Genomic DNA, 22370 nt, shown 5'->3' with positions numbered 1-22370 from the left:
AGAATACAGAAAAAATCACAAGGATAAAAGGAGGAGCGGGTTTATGAGAAAGACGGTCAGACTGTTATCTTATTTGATCTGCTGTGATCTGTGCCGTTCTTTGCTCTCTTGACTCCACACGAGCATATCAGAGGACGGACACTTTATTAGTTTGTATGGAAAAACAGACAAGGACACACGGAGGGAAAGAGAGCAGAGGAAACCGTAACGACAGTATCTTTTCATTTTCACCTCCCTCGCACTCTGAAATGTTGCTTTCATTGCCGTGGGAACAGGGGTGTAAAACATCTGCACTGGTGAGCAACAAGCATTTAGAGGCGAGCGTGTGAGCGGGAAGGAAACCTAAACGTGAAGAAAGAGTTCTATTCGTGAAACATTACTCACATCGGCTGTCAGTGCTGAAATGATCTTTTAGGAGTTGACAACAGTTGGTGGGGATGAAGTGTAAAAATGTTTGTGTGAGTGCACAAGTTAGGTAATAACAAAACTGCAAACCTTTCCGGTCCTACTGTAAAATCCAGAGTATAAGACACACGTAGTGCTTTCTTTGTCACCTGAAAGTGGGCTACATCCTGTTCACTGTTACAACCAGCATACCAGTATACAATGCACAGAGAGGTGTTTATTACGTCATGCTATTTCACACAGAAGATGGTGTTGAAGAAGCATGCTCCTGCTTCGGTGTGCAAAGCATGCTGGGTACAAATCAAGGCTGATCAGTCTTTTTAGGAGCTGTTCTCCTGTATTAGGTCATAATCATGCATTTAAAGATATCAGTAAGGAAACCTTGTGGAGTGACCAGAGGAGGGGGTGGCGCACACCGAGGTCCAGGACCATGTACCTGTCCATACATCACAGCTATCAACTCCACCATAGGCTAAGCTCAACAGCCGTACCAGTAGCTAGCAGGATAATGAAAAGCAGATGGTCCCAGATAGAGATCCACAGCTGCACAGATACTGCACATTACTGAATGTAGGGGAGGTCTTCACACAGGGAACTTTGTCCCACTTGGAACCCCCCATAATACAGACCCTGTCTTGTGTACTGGTGCTGGCTACTTAGGCTACAATCTTAAATTCACAATAAATAGAATATAAATGACAGCTAGGCTACATTTAATTTCAGAGACTAATGATGACAAAGCGCTTAATTAAGCTAACCCAGCGCTACAACTTCTTAACTTACATAGAAAGCTGCTCTGACACCAACAGAAACCATGCTACTACAGCGAAAGGCTAATGCTAATATGTTAAGGCAATGGACAAGAAACACACACTGCTCTAGGAATAAACTCAGACTGTAATCTATAAAGACTAAGTTGATACTTTTTTTCCAAACAAGTCCTTTGGATTTGTCGCGGTCTTATTTTTTTAGCGACGTCAAAAGCTGGTGCGCAAGCTAGCTAGCTGGATGACAAAGCCGACAGCTTAGACATTTTCTTATAAGCCAATAATAACCTTGTGTATTGCTATAGGCTGTTTAAGAGAGCAACAATAATCTCATTGCCAAACTTTATTCGAGGTAATCATAAAAACTTAAGCTAACTCTGTGATACATAGCTGAGATTTTGAAGAATGTGAGTAACCCTGCCAACAAAAGATCGTTGTGCTATGAGGAAGTAGTTGCTTCCCAGCCAATCAGGGCGACATAGTGGGGCCGCCACTTGACCAATCGGGACAGAGGCTTGGGGAGTAGCTCTGATTGGTCCGTGATAACGGGGACGAGGGGAATAATAACATTGCTTAATACAAAGGCATTGGAAAACAGAGAGATTTCACAATAGTCTCAAATTACTTCACTTACAGATGAGTACTGATTGGTATTATGACCTTTTCTCCAAGTACAGTTTTTTACACCATTCCTACTAACTGCACCTATGAGTCATTATGCTAGTTCAACCAGATACAGCCTACATACAACTTCATCTTGATCAACATACTAACAACCTGTCCTACACTACGGGATGCCATCTGTCACCTGTGTCTGTTTAAATCCAGGTAGTAGAGCGTGACAGCAACATGGTAGCAGCCGTTAATTGGAGCTACAGTCCAGGCTAGTGGCTGTGCTATAGCTTAGACACAACATTTCACTAGCATTCAGGGCCTCCAATAATTTGACATTAAGGTTCAAAGTTTTGCATAAAAGAGGCACAACTGATTTGACTGACAGGTGGGCACACTGTAGCAAGGAGGCTAAAGGCCAACCTTAGCTCTGCATCTTTGCCTCTTTCTAGATTGACTGAAAGTTAGGTTGAGTCAGCATTTCATACATTGCAACCACTATTGACAGGCTTCAAAGTAGTGTGGTTAACAACTTTGTGAATAGTTTTCAGAAAGAGTATCTGCAGATTTTTACTGACGGGTCTGTGGATCCAGTCAGGAAGATCTGGGTTTGGGATGTATGTGGCTAATCCTGGGATCCAAGAGAGCAACCGCATGTCTGACAAGTTGTCAATTTTTTTCAGCCGAACTTTTGGCAATTCTCTGGGCTATGTGGTGTGTAGAGGAGGTTAAACCGGCTACAAGCATAATATGCTCAGATTCAGCGGCTGCTCTGTTGGCTCTCAAACATGGGACACCTAGGGCTCGTCCTGACCTGCTGTGGGAGATCCTATGCTGCCTGTTCATGGTTGAAAAATCAGGGTGTTCTATTGCGTTTATGTGGGTGCCTGGTCACTCAGGGATAGAAGAAAATTAAATAGCGGATAGATTGGCGAGAAAGTCTCTGCTAAAAGACTCAGTTGAGTTTGAGGTCTTAATTGGGAAATGTGAATGGTGCAGTATTTGCAAAGAAAAACTAGAGCAACAGTGGCAAAAAGAATGGAAAGAAGAAAAAAAAGAGGATGGCATTATTTCTCTGTGCAGCCATCTATTAAAAAGAAAAGGATGGGGTTAAAGACTGGGCGAAGGAACGAGGTGATCCTAACAGGCTCAAACTGGGGCACTGTGAGCTGGCCAACTATCTTAGAGTTATAGGGAAACACTCAGACGGCTTATGTCAGAGTGGGGCGTCTGAAACAGTTGAACATGTCATTTTCTCTTGTAGCAGTTATGAACATGAAAGGCGGCAATTGTTCAGAGATTTATCGGATCTGGGGGTTTCTATCTTCTCCTTTAAAGCTATCTTTTCCTCTGATACACAGTTTCCACTAATTGGTAGAGCAGTATTATGGTTTTTAAAATCAACTGGTCTGTATGCCAGAATATGATATAGGCAGGGCGTAAAATGAACACCCGCCAAGCGCAAATGGCGTGTAAAAAAAAGAACACACACCTGCCAGTGGCCAATGGAAAATTTTGCATTGCATGTGAGGTTTTGTTTTCATACTTTCGCCTATTTCTGCCGACTGTCAGGCGATTTTGACCCTCGCGGCGCACTGTACTTGTGTTGTGATTTGGTACGTCGGGAATGGCGCGTCTGCAGCTACTGGAGTTCTATTCATTCCCTTTGCTTGAAGAAGCACGAAGGGAAGAGCGTTTCGAGGAAGATGTGGGGACACATTCCTGGCGTGAAGCCACCACAAACAAAAAGGATAAACAAAGAGGCAGGAGACGATCAAGAAGAGGAACAGACAGTTAAATGGAGTAATGTCACTATACAATGTTTCAAAGAAAACTGGAAAATTGACAAGGCTGGACGACCTCGGTCCTGGCTGATCAAATAAGGCATGATTTTTTTATTTGGCCGGTGAAAAATGTTTTTGGCCGGTAAATTTTTGAGGTCACTAGCTAATGGCAGATGAGGTAAAAAGTTAATTTTACACCCTGGACACAGGAATTAAAACCCAGCCTATGGAGGGCAGCATTATACTCCCCAGTGTATACCCTGCCGGAATAACATTCAAAGAAGAAGAAGACAGGCTTCAAAACTCAGCTTCAGAAGCCAATAGGTGATGTCACTGACTACTACTTAACACACACACACCACTACTGCTTATTAACTTGGCTAGCTAACTCCCTTCATGAATGATTTAGTGATAACCTGAGCGCTAGGCTTCTTTATATTAGCCTCCTTTTTATCTGCCAGCTACAGATATTTAAGATCATATTTAAATTCCGTTAGACCAGAAGAGCTTTTTTCCTCTGGCCTCCACACATTGAGGATTTCCTCATATAGCAGGCCTCATTTCTGAGAGTTCTTTGTGTTATTGTTTGAATACAAGGATGTAAACATTTTCACCCTTGGTTGTCCCTTTCAGCACAGTAGCTGCCACCTCACGGTATCATTTTGCTTCTCCGTGTAACCAAATGACTTACAGTATGACTCAGACTCGCCTCCTTCTCCTTTTCACTTGCACATATAACAGACTTGTGACGGTGTATTGCTGCGATCACAACATCCATGACACCCACACGGAGTAGAACTATTCCCCCTTACATCTTACTTATCGCCTGGCCTCAAACACTTCCTCTGGGAGTCGTCAGCTGTTATCTTTGGCCGCCAATGTCACTGTCGCACAAGTAATAGGAACCTTCTGCTCGCTCCTCCACTTCGACCCCCTTCCCCCTCCCAATCCGTCAAACAGAGGAAGTTTTCAGAGAGAGCAATCAATATAAAATGAAACCCTGCCCGGCTTGTCGGATTCCCATTTCTTCTTCCCCCTTCTAGTCCTCGACATTCAGATATTGGCACGAGTCCTGCCGATAAGCCCGGGATGGCCTTGGTTATCTGAGGCACAGCTCACAGGCTGTCAAGTTCTGACCCTCAATGTGTCGACAAGGATCCTGAGAAAGTGTCAGGGAGCGGGGTACAGGTGTTTCACAACCACAGGAGCTTGTAGTAGGCAGATAAGGGGCCATATTACTTCACATATTTCTCTAATGCCTGCCTTTTCCAAATTATTAGCCACAGAAGAATCAAAGCTTGGCCACATATTTCAAGTTTTCCCCAACTGTCTTTTTATTTCATATTCAGTCCTGATAATTAAACTTATTATAGATTCATTTAAAGCATCACTCATGGGAAAGCCCTTTGAAATATTCAACAAAAAACACAGATTTAAAACATTTTTCTCCATCAAAGTTGCACCTCTTTTAAAAAACTGGTTGATTGATTTATATGGCGCAGAATCATAACAAAAGTGATCTCAGGGCACTTTACATCACCTTTAACAGGCAGAAACCTCCAGCAGGACCGAAGTGTGATAGAGGGAGAGGCAGATTAACAGACAGACCAAATTTAACTGGACTATATGACAAGAATAGATCTAGGAACACTCCTGACTTTTCACTGACTCTCTATCAATATTGAATCAAACCGCCATCTGCACTGCCTGCACCAGCTGTACGTTTGTCTCTCGTGGCTGACTTGTGAGAGCCGCGAGGCCAGGGCGGGCAGCAGTGCAGTCCGGGTCACGGGGTCATGGCTGCGGTATGCTCTCTCCAGGGCCGGAGAGAGGTGCTGCTCTGCCAAAACCCCTCCGAGATCCGGTCTGCCGGCCTCAGCCATCTGCACAGAGCCCAAAGGAGGAAGCTACAAGGGGAGCAGAAGGGAGGAGGAGGGGAGGAGGAAGGGGGCCCAAACAAATGTGTCCCACAACGCACTTTGGCAGGAAGCAATCCAGCGTGGGCTCTGTTTCAGCACAGGAAACTTCCTGTGTTAAGGTTAGAGAGTGACGCCGGGAGGTTTATTAACAGAAAGAAGCAAAGACAGACATGAGAAAAGGAAGAGTGGAAACAGAAAGGAAAGAGTGAGGAGAGCAGCGGAGGAAAGTGTTTTACAAGGTGGGAAAAAAAATAAAAGGCAGATGAGGTAAAGTAGCAGGAAGGAGAGAACTAAACAAAGAGGAGAAAGGAAAACAGGAAGGGAAACGGATACTAAGACAGAGCTAAAAAAAAAAAGTTCACAAAGTAGGACATCATGCTCAGCCCAGATTTCCTGCTCATATCTGATTCTTTTGACTTCTTCATACTCTGGGATGTAAGCAATTTATGAAGTCAGCCCAGCAAACTTTTCCTACTCGAGTCAGCCCTTACATCTGAGCTCAGGTGTTCATACAGCAATCAAACTAATGTTACTACCACCTCTGTTGAAGTCATACAAACAGCACTTCTCACATCCAAGTCCAACTAATGGGGCCAGAGACTGGTGGCCCCCACTGTCCCTCATGATTACACATTGTGCATTGCTGTGTACACTCGCTAATGAAATCCAAACACAACATGACCCCACACTTGGTGTCTTGCGATCCCCATGAGGGTCCGGACCCCCATTTTGGGAATCACTGGGTTAAACTAATCATTATGTTTCTGTTATTGCAGTCCAGGTCATACGGTCATACGGTATATGTTGTGTCAAAGCTGCAACACTGCCACCTCCCTGTAGTCTGGGCTGTTGCTCCAGTTAATGTCCACTGTCATAATGCTTTAATTCTCTACTACCCCGATGTAATCAGTACTCTAAATAGATGGTATCTCATATCGTAGCGCCATTGGGCAGCATTTTGATCCAGAAAATGGAGATGAAGTTGTGTGTAGACTGGCTGTCTTTGAACCGCCTACTATACTAGTAGTACGTACTGATTTGGCCAAAATTCAAGAGCAAAATCTGCAGTATGCTAAAACTACCCGGATGTCGTACTGATTCAGCAAAATGTCTCAGTATGCAGCGGACCAGTCTCGTGTACTGTTTCCCACAATGCACAGCGCTTACATTCTGCTTTTATTTTTTCCATACATGATGAGGGGCACACAGTTTTTAGGTGCTGTGAAAATCATTAAATTCCATATAAACCACCTCTGAACTTTTTAAATCCTAAGTGGTGCTAAAGAAGCAGTTTCTCTATCAGCTTGGTCGTAGTTTACTTCTGCTTTCTGAAACCAGGAAAGCGGATTGCGGTTGACTTGACCAGAGCAATGTGCAACCAGCACAGGCATGTGGACGTAAACCTGCAGGGATAATTTAAGGTTGGTGGTGCTAGCTCTGCTAATGGTAGTTGGGCCATCTTTTCAGTGTTATCTTATCTCTAGAGGAGGCCATTAGTTGGGATATAAGTGTCCATTTAAATGAATTGGAAATGAGTTGCTTCAGAACATCCCCAAAGTGTATTGCCATATTTTTAAATAAAGAAAAAAAAATGTATGCATTGAAATACAGGGCAGCTTCTGAATTTCTTGCATTTTTCCGTTTTCACTTTTTAATTTTTTTTACTCATGTATTAAACCTTTAAAAAGTAGATCTGCCCATGGCTGGTTGATTGACAGCTTAGCCGAAGATAAAACAAATTATGCTTTTGTTTTACTGATTCCTGAAGATGAACTCTCACAGATGAATCAAACAACTCTGCTACTCGTCACAAGTCCTCCAACTCTTAGCTTCAAGTTCTGATGTAAAGCTGAGATTCAGTGGTCTTAATACTTTTCTTACATCCTTCAAGAGTCAGTAAAGTCTTCAAGAAGTCAAGGTCAAACAAATAAGTTGAAAAGTCAGTATTGATTTTCAGACTCGAGTCAAAACCTCAATTCTAAAACTTCTTCCCTGAAATGTGGCTTTCTGATACTCTTGCCTGTGTAACTCACTTTCCAGGGTAAGACCCTGAATTCAACCCGGTACCCTAAAAATAGGGTAAATAGGATAAATATAAAAACACACTGGCAGATAAGTTAAAAAGAGGTATTAAGCATTAGAAACAAAGGAGCTTGCACACACCCTTGAAATTTACTCCATCTTTATCTTTACAACCAATCTTGATCACTCCGTCTATCTCTCTTTGTTGACGTTAGTCTTTGTCCTCAGTTGTAACATTGCTCAGCAAGCTGTCAGAACTATGACAGCTGTAGTTGAATCATGGAGATTTATTTGCAGCGTGTCCCTGTTTATTATTTTAGACTTCAGTTTTAAAATTGCAGCTGCTATCAATTTGGGACTTTTTGGATTGTGCTTCCTAGATCTGTGGGATTGAGACAGGAGCTGGACCTAACATGATGGGAAACTTGTGAGACACATCTTTTGCTTATTCAAAAGTGAGAGAGAGATAGAACTGATCAAGCATCTCTAGAACAATGCATTAGACTTTTTCCAAAGCTGATGAATGTATCAGTTTTCGGTTCAATCAGCCTGAAATTCAATTACAGATTTGAACAGGTTAAAGGAAGAACATCAATTTCAGCCCCTGCCTTTCTTGAACACATCTCAGATCCACAGTCTTCATGAGAGTGTGTTTGTGTGTGTTTTCTGAGTACTATTTACATTGACTTAAACCCTCAAGAACGACAGCAGCAGGATCCCAAGCCCTTGACTAAACCGTGGGCTCCTAATCCTCTCTGATGACACATAATTTTCACTCTGTGGATTCTCAGGCCCCCGCTCCTGCTCAACAACACACATACACACGCACAGCGCGCAAGTTGCCAAGGCAACTCATAAGCGCTTGGGATGAATGAAGAGAAGAGGAGGATGAGATCACTGGTATCTAGTTTCGTTGTTGCGGTACAGAAGCCCTCAACTTCCCCTCACAGCCAGACGAGTTAATGAGGTCCGTCCTGCTGGGAAGCTAAAAGGTCCCATCCAGCATTACGGTTTCTCCTTGTCACGTCTCACTAACCCTCACACCACTCCTGTTGTAAAAGTCTCCCTCACTCAACAGAGAGCTAAAGTAACTGCCCCTCTATGCGTGATTAGAACAGATCCTAACTGTAACTGTATCTCTAAGTTGTAGGGTCAATGTTGTGCTAATAGCTGTGTCTGAGTTCAGCTGGTGACCAGACAGGGTCAATTCATCTGTCTGGACTGTTTTTTCACTGATCTATCTGATTGGTTTAAGGTCATTTATCATTGTTGGAAACATTGTGTGATAGATTATTTTTGTATCTGTGCAACCTCAATAGATGGATCCAAAATAGGAACAAATACATTAAAAAACACAAGATACATAGCACAAATGTTTGTCTGTTTGACTTGAGTTTGTCTGCCTCAGTGTTTGTGCATCTGTCGTCATCCCAGGTTAAAAGCTGCTCTCATTGATGCACTGTCAGAATACCAAAATGAGTGCTGTTTAAGTACCCATTCCTGCCCTCTCCATATTAAAATTTCTCTGGGTGATTCATAATAGAACCTAAAATACAATATCCACGGCACACTGCGTGACACTTGTGCCCTTACACAGGTTTATTTGCTTGTTATCATCGGGGAGTCAACACCCCCTGTCCTCTCCTATCCTCGTCTGTCTCTGTTGTGTGATGAAAGTGGGGTCAACCTTTTTTCATTGCACTCCAGTAGAGTCCACCATTTAAGGCCTGATGACTTCTTTGCACCACACACCAAAGAGACTGTATAAAGTAAGCCTGATGGAAAATGGGATAGGACTATTGTGATGCAGAGGTTCTTTGTTTGTGTGACACACTGAAGAGGTTTATTCAATGCATGTTGTGAAAGTTAGCATTATCTTCTAGTGTCTTTGAATCACTTTAAAAATGTGTAAGGTAACACTAACGTGTTACTGCTAGCCACAGTGAGCAAGGGGAGCACAATATTTAAGATTATTTTATAAAAGCTTCTACTTGAAAATTGGCGGAAAATATTAGAGAAGCTAGTGTTACAAAGCTAGCATAAATATCCACAATTTTGCTAGTTAGCAACATCAAGTATTGCCCTGTTAGCCATATGTCCAAAGCCTGTATGATCTAACAGGATTTGTATGTAGCAGCAAATTGGGGCCAATTTAAGTGAAATTAATTTTACAATGTTATTATAGGTATACATTGTTTATATAGAGGTAAGTTGCCAACAAAGTAAGGTCAGTTTTGTAGTATTGGCCAAAATTTGGGAAACAAGTTTTGCCCAGCTAGCATTACAAATGTAGCATCATTTAGGTTATTTTGCTACCATATAGCTAATTGTACGACGGTTTGTCGATTATATAGTGGTTGATTGGTACACTACTGCAGTCAAGCTAGCATTAGCAACAAAAGCCTTATTTTGCTCCCAGGTAGCTTATGTATCTTAATAGGGTTATAAGCTATATAGTGGCAAATTGTTAAACTACCTTAGTCAAGCTAGCGTTACAATGTTAGCGTTGCTGTTAACGTTAGTGTTGTTTGCTAGTTAACCACAAAGTTCAGATTTTTAATAGGCTTATAGAAGAAAATGGGGAAACATCTTCAGAGAACCTGGTTACTCAGATGTTAGCGTCGATAACCGTGTTTCTGCAAGTTATGCTAATTTCAATTTAAAGCATCAGCTTCCTGAAATTAAATGAAAATTAGGAAACAACTTCCAAGGAGCTAGAATTACAATGTTAGCATTTCCATACATGGTTTAAAACTGAACACAACAACCCAGATTTGGATGTTAGCATTGAAATTTGGTCTTTTTGCTAGGTGAGCATAAAGTGAGGTGTAATTAATAGCATTAACATATTGTGGAAAGTAGAGAAACAACTGAGGAGACATTAGTATAAATATGTTAGCTTTGTGTTTTTGCTAGCGCAGTACATATTAGTTAGTGAGTCACAGCGTTAGCATATGTTAGCCTTTAGTCTGTAGATGGGATGTTAGGTTTTAAGCTAATGGATGACTGTTTCAGCTGCATTAGTTCCATGCCTGAGTCTCAGTTTAGTTCCAATGTATATTAAATATATTCAAAGGAACAGTTTAGGTCTACCTTATTATTTGTAGCACAAAGAGTAAGGTCTACCTGAGTTCTTGTATATTCATTACAGATCCTTTCATCAAGTGACTGAATGTGTTCAGCCTTTCAAGTGTGTCATACAATTCAGAACATTTCCTTTTGTAAGGCTGGAACAAAACTGTGCACATGCTGGAATCTGAAAGTACATATTGTATCCTGCCAGTAAATCTTGACTTCCAACAGTCTAAAATCTCAGACAGTGGATTTCAGCTTAGCCTGACCTGACTGAACTATAACTAAATAAACAAAAAAGGCATTGCTGCATCAGTAAGATGGGACTTTGCTCTCCAAACTCAAAGCTCCTTAGTCACTCACTTCTTCAGTAAATGTTTGCCTTTTCTCTCAAAGCAGAAGTAGGCGGATATTGGACTTGCTATCTCAATAAAGAAAAGGTTTTTCATTCTCCAGACAGAGGAGGAGGAGGAGGAGGAAGAAGGAAGGAGGAAGGAGGAGGAGAAGGAGGCGGAGGGTTGGCCGTGACCTTCTGACACCCTGACTCAGGGACATGTGGGTATGAGAGCAACACATTTCCACAGCTAGTCCTCAGCACACTATTCATCCCCCACGCTTTGTGTGTCTCTGTACATTGATTCCCTGTCAGGTGGGTGCGGCAGGGGAAAATCCACCTCCACACATGCACACTTTTACTTTTTCAGTCAAAAGAACCCCCAACCCCCACCCTTCTCTCATATTCATCCTCTGCTTCCTCCACCAGCATGCATGAGCCTGTCCCCCGTCCAGCAAATCTGGACTCCATCCAGTCAAAACAAACATAAAACAGATCATCAATCACACAGAACTTTTATGGCCAGGAAGTAGCACGACCTGTTTTTGATAGCTTGTTGTTGAGTGCGGGAGCAAGCCGGCTCTTGTAGGTTAGTTCCTGAATCCAGCGTCAACTGCCACTCTTCCTTTTGTTCAGGAGCCAACTTTTTTCTCTTTTTTTTTTCCAAAATGCAGAAGCTTCAAAGACATTTGTGTGTTGGAGACAAGCAGGGGCCTTTTGATCTGGTTAACAAACACACACTCAATGAGCATGGTTCACACTTTGTTTTCTTTCCATTGAGACAAAGTGAGGTCAGCATTTGTTCAGCGTAGCTCTTAAGTGACCACTTCTGATGCAAAGTTTCTACTGTGGAGTCTCGCAACCTTTTTGTTTTCAACTTCTACTTGTGAGGTCTCATTCCAGGTTGCATGTAACTACAACACCGAGGACCAATCACAGAATAGTTTTCATCTCTTTCCTTTTTTTAAGTTAAGTTTTTTGGGGCATTTTCACCTTTACACCGTGTTCCAAATGATTATGCAAGTTGCATTTTTGTGAATATTTTAAAAACTATGTCAACAGTCGTTTTCAAATTTGTCAAGAAGTCAGATAGTGATATTTCTTCAGCTGTGTGGTTAAAATGATGCTTTTCAAAGTACATTGGGTTAGGGTAGGCAGGCCAGTTCATGAGGCGATCCTCATGTTTTTATTTAGTTTTATTTTGTATACAAATGTAAAGAAAACTGTTGTTTTTGTTGAAGTTTGAATTCAGTTGAAGTAAATATTATCATTTTCAATCAATAGAACATTAAAAATGGTGCCTAGTTTTTAATTTTCACAAGTTATATGCTCATATCACCAACTTGCATAATAATTTGGCACACTCATTTCTGTAGATTCTGCATTTATTCCAAAAAATCTGCCGAAAAGCATCATTTTAAACACACAGTTGAAGAAATATATTCACTATCTGACTTCTTCACAAATTTGAAAATGACTGTTAACATAGTTTTTTAAATATTCACAAAAATGCATCTTGCATAATTATTTGGAACTCGGTGTAATGGACAGGACAGCTGAAGAGAGACAGGAAATGTGGGGAGCAGTCATAGACTGTATAAAATATGGACGTAGTATCCATGACTTCACCCATCTGTTTCTGAAGAGCTGTTTTGAGGCCAATCGTTGGCGGGAGACATATTGTGATGTAAGGAGGCGGGCTTTGAGCCTCCTAGCCAACAGCTACAGTGTTCCCGCATGTCAGTCAAGTCAGCTGTGCCTCTCATTGGAAGACTCGGAATCAAAATATCTTCGAAATTGCCGCGTTATAAAAAAATTCAACACCCTTAGTGTGTGCCGATCGAAGAATGAACTATCCAGACTACACTCATCTTTTGAACAAGGCTGTAAACATGTTTATTTCTGCTGTCTTTTTTGAATTGGTGTGTATGTGGTTTCTGGTACTTCCGGAGCCAGCCTCAAGTGGATCCTCTATGAACTGCAGTTTTTAACACTTCCGCATTGGACTCATATTTTTAGACCAGAGGTTGCCGCTTGAGGAGGACATGCAGTAAATGGTCCAGGCTGGAATCGAACCTGCCACCTCTGCAATGAGGGCTATAGCCTCTGTACATGGGGCGCACGCTTAGACCGCTAGACCAACGGCGCCCCACAGAATACTTTTCATTTAAATAATCTTCAAGAAAAAATCTGTACATGGATGTGGTTTTAATTGGTTTCCTAACCTGTGCCCATTAGTACTAACAATCCTCTGATTTATGCAATTCATATCCACATTTTTCTACATCTAAAGGAGTCTAAGTGAAGGCTGAAATGTGGAAGGTGGAAACACTAATTTCTCCAAACTCACCTGCTGACTTCACCTGTCAAACTGACAAGTCACAGAGAGTTAAAGAAAAGAAAGGAATTGGTGTACCGCTGGTGTCAGTGTACATTTTGTACGGGCTTGTTAACTTCAAAAATGTGACAGAAAGTCAGCATAAGAAAATGAGGAAGTGCACTTTATCCCAATTCCTATCTACACTGCATACTAATGCAATGAGTGCAGTGTCACCATGCCTGGAATAAACAAGAACACACCAGATATGCTAGAAAGAGTCACTGGGAGTACTTGGTTTGTGGGGCTGCAGCTGCAAAGAGAAAAAAATTGCAGCTATCAGAGAGACAATTGAGGGAGTGTTGTGAAATAACACCATTGGGATGTTTTGCTTTACCTAGACCCCAAGTGCATTGCTTGTTTCCACGCAAAACTAGATCCAGCTAACTGCATTTTTAGGCCTTTGTAGGTTTCCACTATATAATGGAAACCTACAAAGGCCACTTTTCTTATGACCATTCCAGCCAAGAATGCAACAAACTGATCCTGGTATCGTTATCAGTGCGATACTTACTCAAATATCAGAGACAATGAGCGGACCCATGGGGCCAATCTATTTGATTCACTTCTATGCTGTCAAGCATTAACAGCAATAACATGTTTGTGCTTTAGTCTTGAGTCATAAGTGGCAGACAACTGAACAAAAGCAGTCAACTCTGTAAGCTGCATAAATGCGAGGAACTTCCCAGTCATGGTTAGAAAATAGGAATGTAAGGATATATCACAAGACGGTAAAAAATCAATACAGATAAGGGTGGATTAAAATCCATTCAACAACATTTGTATCTGGATATTATTTTTAAACAGTAGAAGGATCATCTGCATTATAATCCACTTGTTCAACATCATGAAGTCTCTTGCGCTGCTCTCTCGTCACTCACTGAGTGGAGGTGTTTGAAGTTTAAAGCATGTTTCAGAATCAGCTGACTGAAGGTGTTGCTCACAGTGGAGACACTCAGCTGGGGGCTGCAGCTGAGTGACAGGTCTCCACGAGCGCTTTTTTTCTCCGCCACCGGACTGATTCTGACCCGGTTACACTCCAAGCGGACACCTTACCGTGTTGAAATGTTTATTTATCTCAATAAGAACAAGTAGACAGAAAACTGGACACTGTGAGTCTGAAATCTGCTCCTGTTCAGTTGTCCTGTTGCAGTAAATCCACATGTTGTAGTCTGAGTCTTCACTCTATGACCATGCGTCCACAGAGATTATTTATAAGCCTGCTCCTCACGTTGATATTCAGCGTGTTAACATTTAAACACCTCAATATGATCCATAGCTGTTTAATACCATCAGTAATATACACTGTGTCGTGAAGGAAAATTTGATTCAGGGGAAAAAATGCATTTGGCATTATTTTTGACACGGAAAACGTTCACGTTTTTTAAATGATTAAACGATAATTGATCGTTAACATTTCCAAAGATCGATCACGGAAAATACTTAAAATTTACATTCCTTATTTAAACAGATTGACCTTATTTATTTTAATATTTAATACTTTCATTTGGGAATTGTTCACTTTCCATTTCTCTATAATTGCTCTGAAATATTCCAACAAGATATTTTTGTATGGTGATTTTAGTTTTTTTGCAAGTTGCTGAAAAAAAGTGTGCAGTGGTTTTATTTGAGTTCCAACACACCTTAAAAATGGAAAAGGATGACTTTGTTTACAAAGAAATATAAGAGAACAGATATATACTGCAACTGTCCATATCTCAGAATTGAAATAAAATAATAGTTATTTAAATTTTGAGTTCAATCCAGTTTTCTTGAAAATCGTTAGTGAATCGTATCGTGAACCAAAAATCATGATTCAAATGGAATCGTGGGTTGAGTGTATCCTTACATCCCTATTTGAAAGTGTTGGGTGAACTATACCTAGCTGAACACTTGGAGGTTGCTCTGCCTGAACTCTAAAAGGAAGTGTGCAAACGCTTCAGCTGAAACAGCAATGAGGTTCAACAGTACATTGGTTGGACACTAGTTGCTTGCTGCAAAGTGCGGTGTAGCTGCAAACTTCCATGGATCACACGCCAGTGACTCGATTCCGACTCCCGTCAAAGAAATGTTTAATCAGTGAAGTTTTCTGCTTAATGAAGTGCATGTTATTTTGAGAGATAATTCTTGGAACATAAAAAAAAGTCATGGACAACATGATAGTGTGTATTTGCAGAAACAAACAGCTGTTGTTCAGAGGTTTTGTTCCACAGCAGAGTGTGAGTGGCACATCTCACTCTTAAAACCTCCTAGGCCAGCTTAGTTGACAAGTCAGAAGTAAGATGCACTTTGTCTCAAGCAGGATTAAAATATCATCCAAGTATCAAGTTTGAGCTGCAACCTGCAAGCTAGGCATGCAGGCGCAGCATATCAGACTGATGTGAGTGGGCTTGCACACTGCTCTCAGTTCAAACACACACCAACATGAATGCACACACATGCATGCATATCTCAACTGGAACAAGGCAGATGTGTGTCTAACATGAGTCTGGTCCTGCTGGAGGTTTCTGCCTGTTTAAGGAAGTTTGTCCTTGCCACTGTAACTTGCTAAATACTGCAAAGTGCTCTGTTCATGGTGGATTAAGATGACATCAGACTGAGTCTAGACCTGGGTGCGGCAGTAGCTCAGTCCATAGGGACTTGGCTTGGGAACCGAATGGTCGCCGGTTTGAGTCCCAGCATGGACGAAGTTTGGCAAGTGGACTGGTGGCTGGAGAGGTGCTGGTTCACCTGCCTGGGCACTGCCGAGGTGCCCTTGAGCAAGGCACCGAACCCCCAACTGCTCAGGGTGCGCTGGTTGACGGCAGTATCCTCACTCTGACATCTCTCCCTGAGCATGTTCACTGCATGTGTGTGCATTTGTATGTATATACCAAAAACTGTATGTGTAGCATGTCCAAAATAGCATGAGTGAAAAAATAGAATTTCCCCCCTGGGGATCAATAAAGTACCTTTCTTCTTCTTCTGCCCCGTTTCCACCAAGCGGTTCAGTTCAGTTCAACTTGGAACGGCACACATTTTGTGGCATTTCCATTGCTTAAAACCGGGACAGGTCCCCAAATTGCCGAGCCGTACTGTTCCACTTTTTGGTACCCTTTTGTTGGGCTGCCAGACATACTGATCCAACCCCAGAAGGTGGAGCTATAAACACTGCAGTCCGTTGATTGGTCGAAAGAATCATTACTTCCCGTGCAACAGCGGTTATAAATATAACACATAACCCTGCCATGTTTAAACCTCCAGTGGACTTCAGGAAGTGGACTTTTTGCTTTGAAAATGGCGTCAAGAAACAGCGTTCAATGGTCGACCGTGGAGGCGCAGACTTTCCTCACGTTTTTCTTCTTCGTTGCATTTATTAGCGGGGTACACTGTGTCGAGCTGCCATGACGTCACGCTATTACGTAGCTGGCGTGGCTATCGGCATCCGGCTTAAACGCCGCCCACCAAGTAGGGCACGGTTGGCTGTGGAAACGCAAACAGGATCTGGCTTTACCGATCCGACCCGTACCAAACTGCACTGATACATACCAGACCGCTTGGTGGAAACAAGCCATTACACTGTCTTGATGTTGGGTCTTGGTCAATAATAGAACATGAGTACAGTCTAGACCTGCTCTGTTTGGAAAAGCGTCTGGTGAGTAACATTTGTTGTGATTTGGCGCTATACAAATAAAGATTGATTGATTGATAAGTCACAGGTCAGAATTAGGTTTGTTTCCCTTTTTTTTCCTGTCTTCACTATTTCTACTGATTAAGTGGAAAGAAATTCTAAAAATAATTAAAACTGAAGTTGAGAAAATAGTATGGAGTTTAGTGGGCATTGATATTGCATTATGGGGATTGTAGGATCTGTTGCACATCCCCTATATTCATGAAAAACTTCTTTGTTCAATACCCAGCATGTCTTTTCTTTTTCTCAAGAGCATCAACCAAACCTCAATCGAGGTAGTGTATATTCATCAAGAGGAAGAGGATTAATGCTTTGTTGACTCTTTCAATGCAACGCCGCGAGTCAGTATAACGTGTGTTCATTGTGACGTTTAGCCTAAAGCATCCCCCTCCCTGTTAGAAACGCCATGTGGAGTGTGTCGCGAACAGGAAGAGAAGGGGGCTGCGCTCAGCTCACTCGCTGGCATGTGAGAACAGTTTCCCTTTCAGAAGAGAAAAGAGAGCCAGTTAAAGCACACAGACACACACACACACACATGCACGCACACACAACAACAACAACATTTATTCAGGAAGCGCCGTCTGCCCACTCAGGAAATTCCTGAGGACAAGAGCTGCTTCCAGGGGCAGGAAATTTCCCCTCAGAAAGACCAAATACACACACACACACACACACACCAGACCCAAACGCACACACATACCTTCTGACACCAATTCCCCCCTAACAGTACCACAAAGAAAGAGACCAAAGGAAGAAAGTGAGGGGGGTTGCAGTCATATACTGTACATTGAAACACACACACACACACACACACACATACTATACACCTACAATACCTCTGGCAAGCTCTGCACAAAGACACAAGATTCACTCACACTCATCCACCCACTCATACAAGCATGCATAGTGCAAACCCAGCTGTGAGAGCACACACACACACACACACACACACACACACACACACACACACACACACACACACACACACACACACACACACACACACACACACACACACACACACACACACACACACACACACACACACACACACACACACACTCAAACACACCAAGGAAACCAGCCAGTCTTGTTTCCATGGACATAGTTTTTTTTTTAATCATCCTCTAAGATATTTCTACTCTTGCTGCCACAGTTTTTTGTATTTCCTGTCTGTTAACTGTAAAATATCACTGAATTGTCTCGTCTTATTATTTCTTTTTTTTTGGCCTTTGAATAATTCAGTGTTTTTGTCTTACTGACGAGAGTCTTAGTTGCGTCATGCACCGAGTATGTGGGCTCCATGTGGAGCGATTGTTGGCTGGATTGCGGCCGAAATAAAACCCAACAAAGCCCGATCAGCGGTTCGACGTCAGCGTTGCTTTATTGTCTGAGTGGGCGAAAAAACTCTGGGCATGTTTCAACACAATACAACAAATGAAACATCACGATGTGATTGAAGTCATCACTAGCTTTTTAAAGCTGTACATACGTCTCCTCACAGACTTCTAGATCCTGATAGTTTCCGGACAATGATTTACGTAGGGGTGCGTACGCATTTTGGCAACCAAAGTGTGGCCAACAAGCTATGTGAGGGGAATCATCACCATTGGGGATGTAATGATACACTCAACCCACGATTCGATTCAAATCCCGACTTTTGGTTCATGGAAATGTTAACGATCAATTATCGATTAATCATTAAAAAAACGTGAATGTTTTCCATGTCAAAAAGAATGCCAAATGTGTTTTTTTTTCCCCTGAATCAAATTTTCCTTCATGACACAGTGTATATAACTGATGGTATTAAACATCTACTTATCATATTGAGGTGTTCAACATGTTAACACGCTGAATATCAACGTGAGGAGCAGGCTTATAAATAATCTCTGTGGACGCATGGTCATAGAGTGAAGACTCAGACTACAACATGTGGATTTACTGCAACAGGACAACTGAACAGAAGCAGATTTCAGACTCACAGTGTCCAGTTTTCTGTCTACTCGTTCTTATTGAGATAAATAACCATTTCAACACGGTAAGGGTTTAGCTTGGAGTGTAACTGGGTCATAGTTAGGCGGCGGAGAAAAAAAGCTCTCGTGGAGACCTGTCACTCAGCTGCAGCCCCCAGCTGAGTGTCTCCACTGTGAGCAACACCTTCAGTCAGCTGATTCTGAAACATGCTTTAAACTTCAAACACCTCCACTCAGTGAGTGACGAGAGAGCACCTCAAGAGACTTCATGATGTTGAACAAGAGGAGTATAATGCAGATGATCCTTCTACTGTTTAAAAATAATATCCAGATACAAATGTTGTTGAATGGATTTTAATCCACCCTTATTTGTATTGATTTTTTACCGTCTTGTGATATATCCTTACATTCCTATTTTCTAACCCTGACTGGGAAGTTCCTCACATTTTTGCAGCTTACAGGATTGACTGCTTTTGTTCGGTCACTTCTGACTCAAGACTAAAGCTCCAACATGTTATTGCTGTTAATGCTTGATAGCATAGAAGTAAGGATGTACATTTTAAGTATTTTCCGTGATCGATTTTTGGATATGTTAACAATCAATTATCGATTAATTGATAAAAAAAAACCCATTATTATTCTTAAGTCAAAAACTATGCCCAATAGGTTGTTTTCCCCCTAGATTGTATTTTCTACAGCAACAAAATGCATATAACTGACGGGATTGAATACGGGCACACGTTTGACACGCAGAATATCAACGATCAGACTCATTAAAATATTCTCCGCGGACATAGTCTTATAAAGTGAAGGCTCATAATATTAACAGAAAAGTACTTCAGACTCACAGTGTCCAGTTTTCTGTCTTCTTGTTCTTATTGAGAAAAATAAACATGTGTATTCGGTCAGGTGTCAGCCAGGAGCGCAACTGGGTCATAATCAGTCCCGCTGGAGAAAAGCTCAGACGGCTCTGATGTTGCTGATCTGCAAACGTAGCGTACCAGAATTTCCCACCTGTCTGTTGCTTTTGTATCCAAAGGTGGGAAAAATCCTGTTTAAAGCTGTCAACCTTTGTGTCCGTGTTGTTGTTGGCAGCAGTTTTGTATTGATCCTCTTTTAAAAAGCGCGCGTGGAGACCTGACGCACAGCCGCAGCCGCCAGCTGAGCGTCTCCGCTGTGCGCAACACCTTTAACAGCTGATTCACATCGAAACATGCTTTAAACTTCAAACACCTCCCTGATAGATGAGTGTAATATGAGACCACATGATGTTTGTTCCACGTGACGGAAAATTGATAACAAAAATGTGTGTTTCGAGTAATTTCTTAACAATCAATTAATCGATAATCGATTAATTGTGGTCATCCCTACATAGAAGTGAATCAAATAGATTGGCCACATGGATCCGCTCATTGTCTCTGATATTTGAGTAAGTATCGCACTGATAACAATACCAGGATCAGTTTGTTGCACTCTTGGCTGGAATGGTCATAAGAAAAGTGGCTTTTGTAGGTTTCTATTATATAGTGTTGAAAACAAAAATGCAGTTAGCTGGATCTAGTTTTGCGTGGAAACAAGCAATGCACTTGGGGTCTAGGTAAAGCAAAACATCCCAATGGTGTTATTTCCCAACACTCCCTCAATTGTCTCTCTGATAGCTGCAATTTTTTTCTCTTTGCAGCCGCAGCCCCACAAACCAAGTAATGCAGATAGCGCCTTCTACTGTTTAAAAATAATATCCAGATACAAATGTTGTTGAATCGATTTTAATCCACCCTTATTTGTATCATTTTTTACCGTCTTGCGATAAATCCTTACATTCCTAATCACCATTGATCCCAACTGTTTGCTTAATGAACTGATTTTGACTAATGGAAAATGACTTCCACATCTGTGTGTTATTAGCAAGTAGATAGAAGACATTAGCAAGTGAGTAAATATAACATGGCCAGAGATTTTGGAGGAGACACCAGCGTGTCGTCTGTTAACTGTAACACCAACTTTCACTTATTACTAACCTCTCCATGTTAAGTCCTAATTGCCTACTCCCTCTAACGTACTCATAACAGGGCTTGGAACTGACTTTTACAACAACTACGCACAGCAGCAGCAATCAGGTTCAGAATTCAGGTAGTTAGTTTTATGTATTGTGGTCGAACCTGACTGAGCTGAGGTTGGATACAGTCGACACACGTTCAACAACTTGAAGCCACAGAGAGCTGTTGTTTCAGTTTCAAAGAGCGGCCCTATTAACAGGAAACTTTCGGTCAGATGACTTTCTCACAAATGCCTCTAGTTTTTCACTGAAGACATATCTGTTGAGGATGAGCTGAAACCATGACAACCACTGACACATTGAGCTGAGAGTCGCCAGTTCACAGGGTCACTCTTTTGAACTAAACACCTGGTTAAACGATCTATACTGCTGGATGATCCCTTTATTGACTTATTAAAAACACAGTTACAATAATTGTAATGTAAATGTAGTGACTACAAACTTGTCCATTATTTAATCTTAGTGAAACCGAACCAAAGTGCAGGGTATAAATACATCAATCCTCAACTTAAAGGAGCATTTTTTGTTGGGGATTGTAATGTGGGTTCTTCACTTTTGGAGCCAACATCAAGTGGACACTTAAGGAACTGCAGTTTTTCTGCACTCCTACATCGGTTACATTTTTTCCAGTTGCCACTTGTGAATTATTTGGTAAAAACTATCTGAAGGTAGACCGTGGTTGAGACATTCTGAGATTTTGGTTGTTAAGTTTGCAGCCTGCCATGCTGTTTCTTTGCACTGCACACTGTCTCATAACAAATGACCCATCTAAAGAACTTGAGGATTTGATCTGTAATTAAGCACCGTATTTTGAACAGTCTTCTTTCAGGGTCTCAGTTGTATCCCTTCACGATGATTCAGCAACAATAGAAGTTGTTGGAGCCATGAAGGGAATTGAAGTGTTTATATTATGTTATTTTGAGGTTTAGGGTAGGATATTGTGTGTATACTTTTTGTGGTGTTATTATGGTGTTTGTTTACAATATAGTTTATTGTGGGATTAGTTAATTAGGTTATTTACGGGTCATGTGTTAGGGGCGGGGATACTGAGTTAATTTAGGGCACCTGTGTTCCTTTGTTTGGCAGGTAGAGAGAGGGGGTGAGCTGGGTCTCCGTACTTTTTGTTGACCGCTTGCTTATCGCTTACTTTTCGCTTATGAAAGCTATTTATCACTTATTTTTCCTATTTTCTGTTTGTGCACTTTATCATGAGTTTATCAACCTTTTTTTGGTAGTAAAAGGTTAAACTTACTTTTTGTGCATTAGTGATTTTTGCTTTAGCGCGTCTGGCAATAACTAGGCCCAGCGTCAGCCTCTCAGCGGCTTTTGGCTCTTTGTAGTCGCTACAGAAGTAAACTATCTTACAATGCAGTTCATTA

General features: G+C 41.6%; 1 protein-coding gene across 2 annotated transcripts in view; it reads right to left on the bottom strand.

Moving 5' to 3' along the window:
- The window catches only part of etv6 (ETS variant transcription factor 6), a 54004-nt gene that overhangs the window by 18826 nt on the left and 12808 nt on the right, over positions 1–22370 (bottom strand). The gene's annotated exons all lie outside the window — the stretch shown is intronic.

This window comes from Notolabrus celidotus, chromosome 21 (assembly GCF_009762535.1).
Source record: "Notolabrus celidotus isolate fNotCel1 chromosome 21, fNotCel1.pri, whole genome shotgun sequence".
Classification (NCBI taxonomy): Eukaryota; Metazoa; Chordata; class Actinopteri; order Labriformes; family Labridae; genus Notolabrus; species Notolabrus celidotus.
Note: the sequence above shows the minus strand (reverse complement) of the source record. Positions and strands in the feature narration are given on the sequence as shown.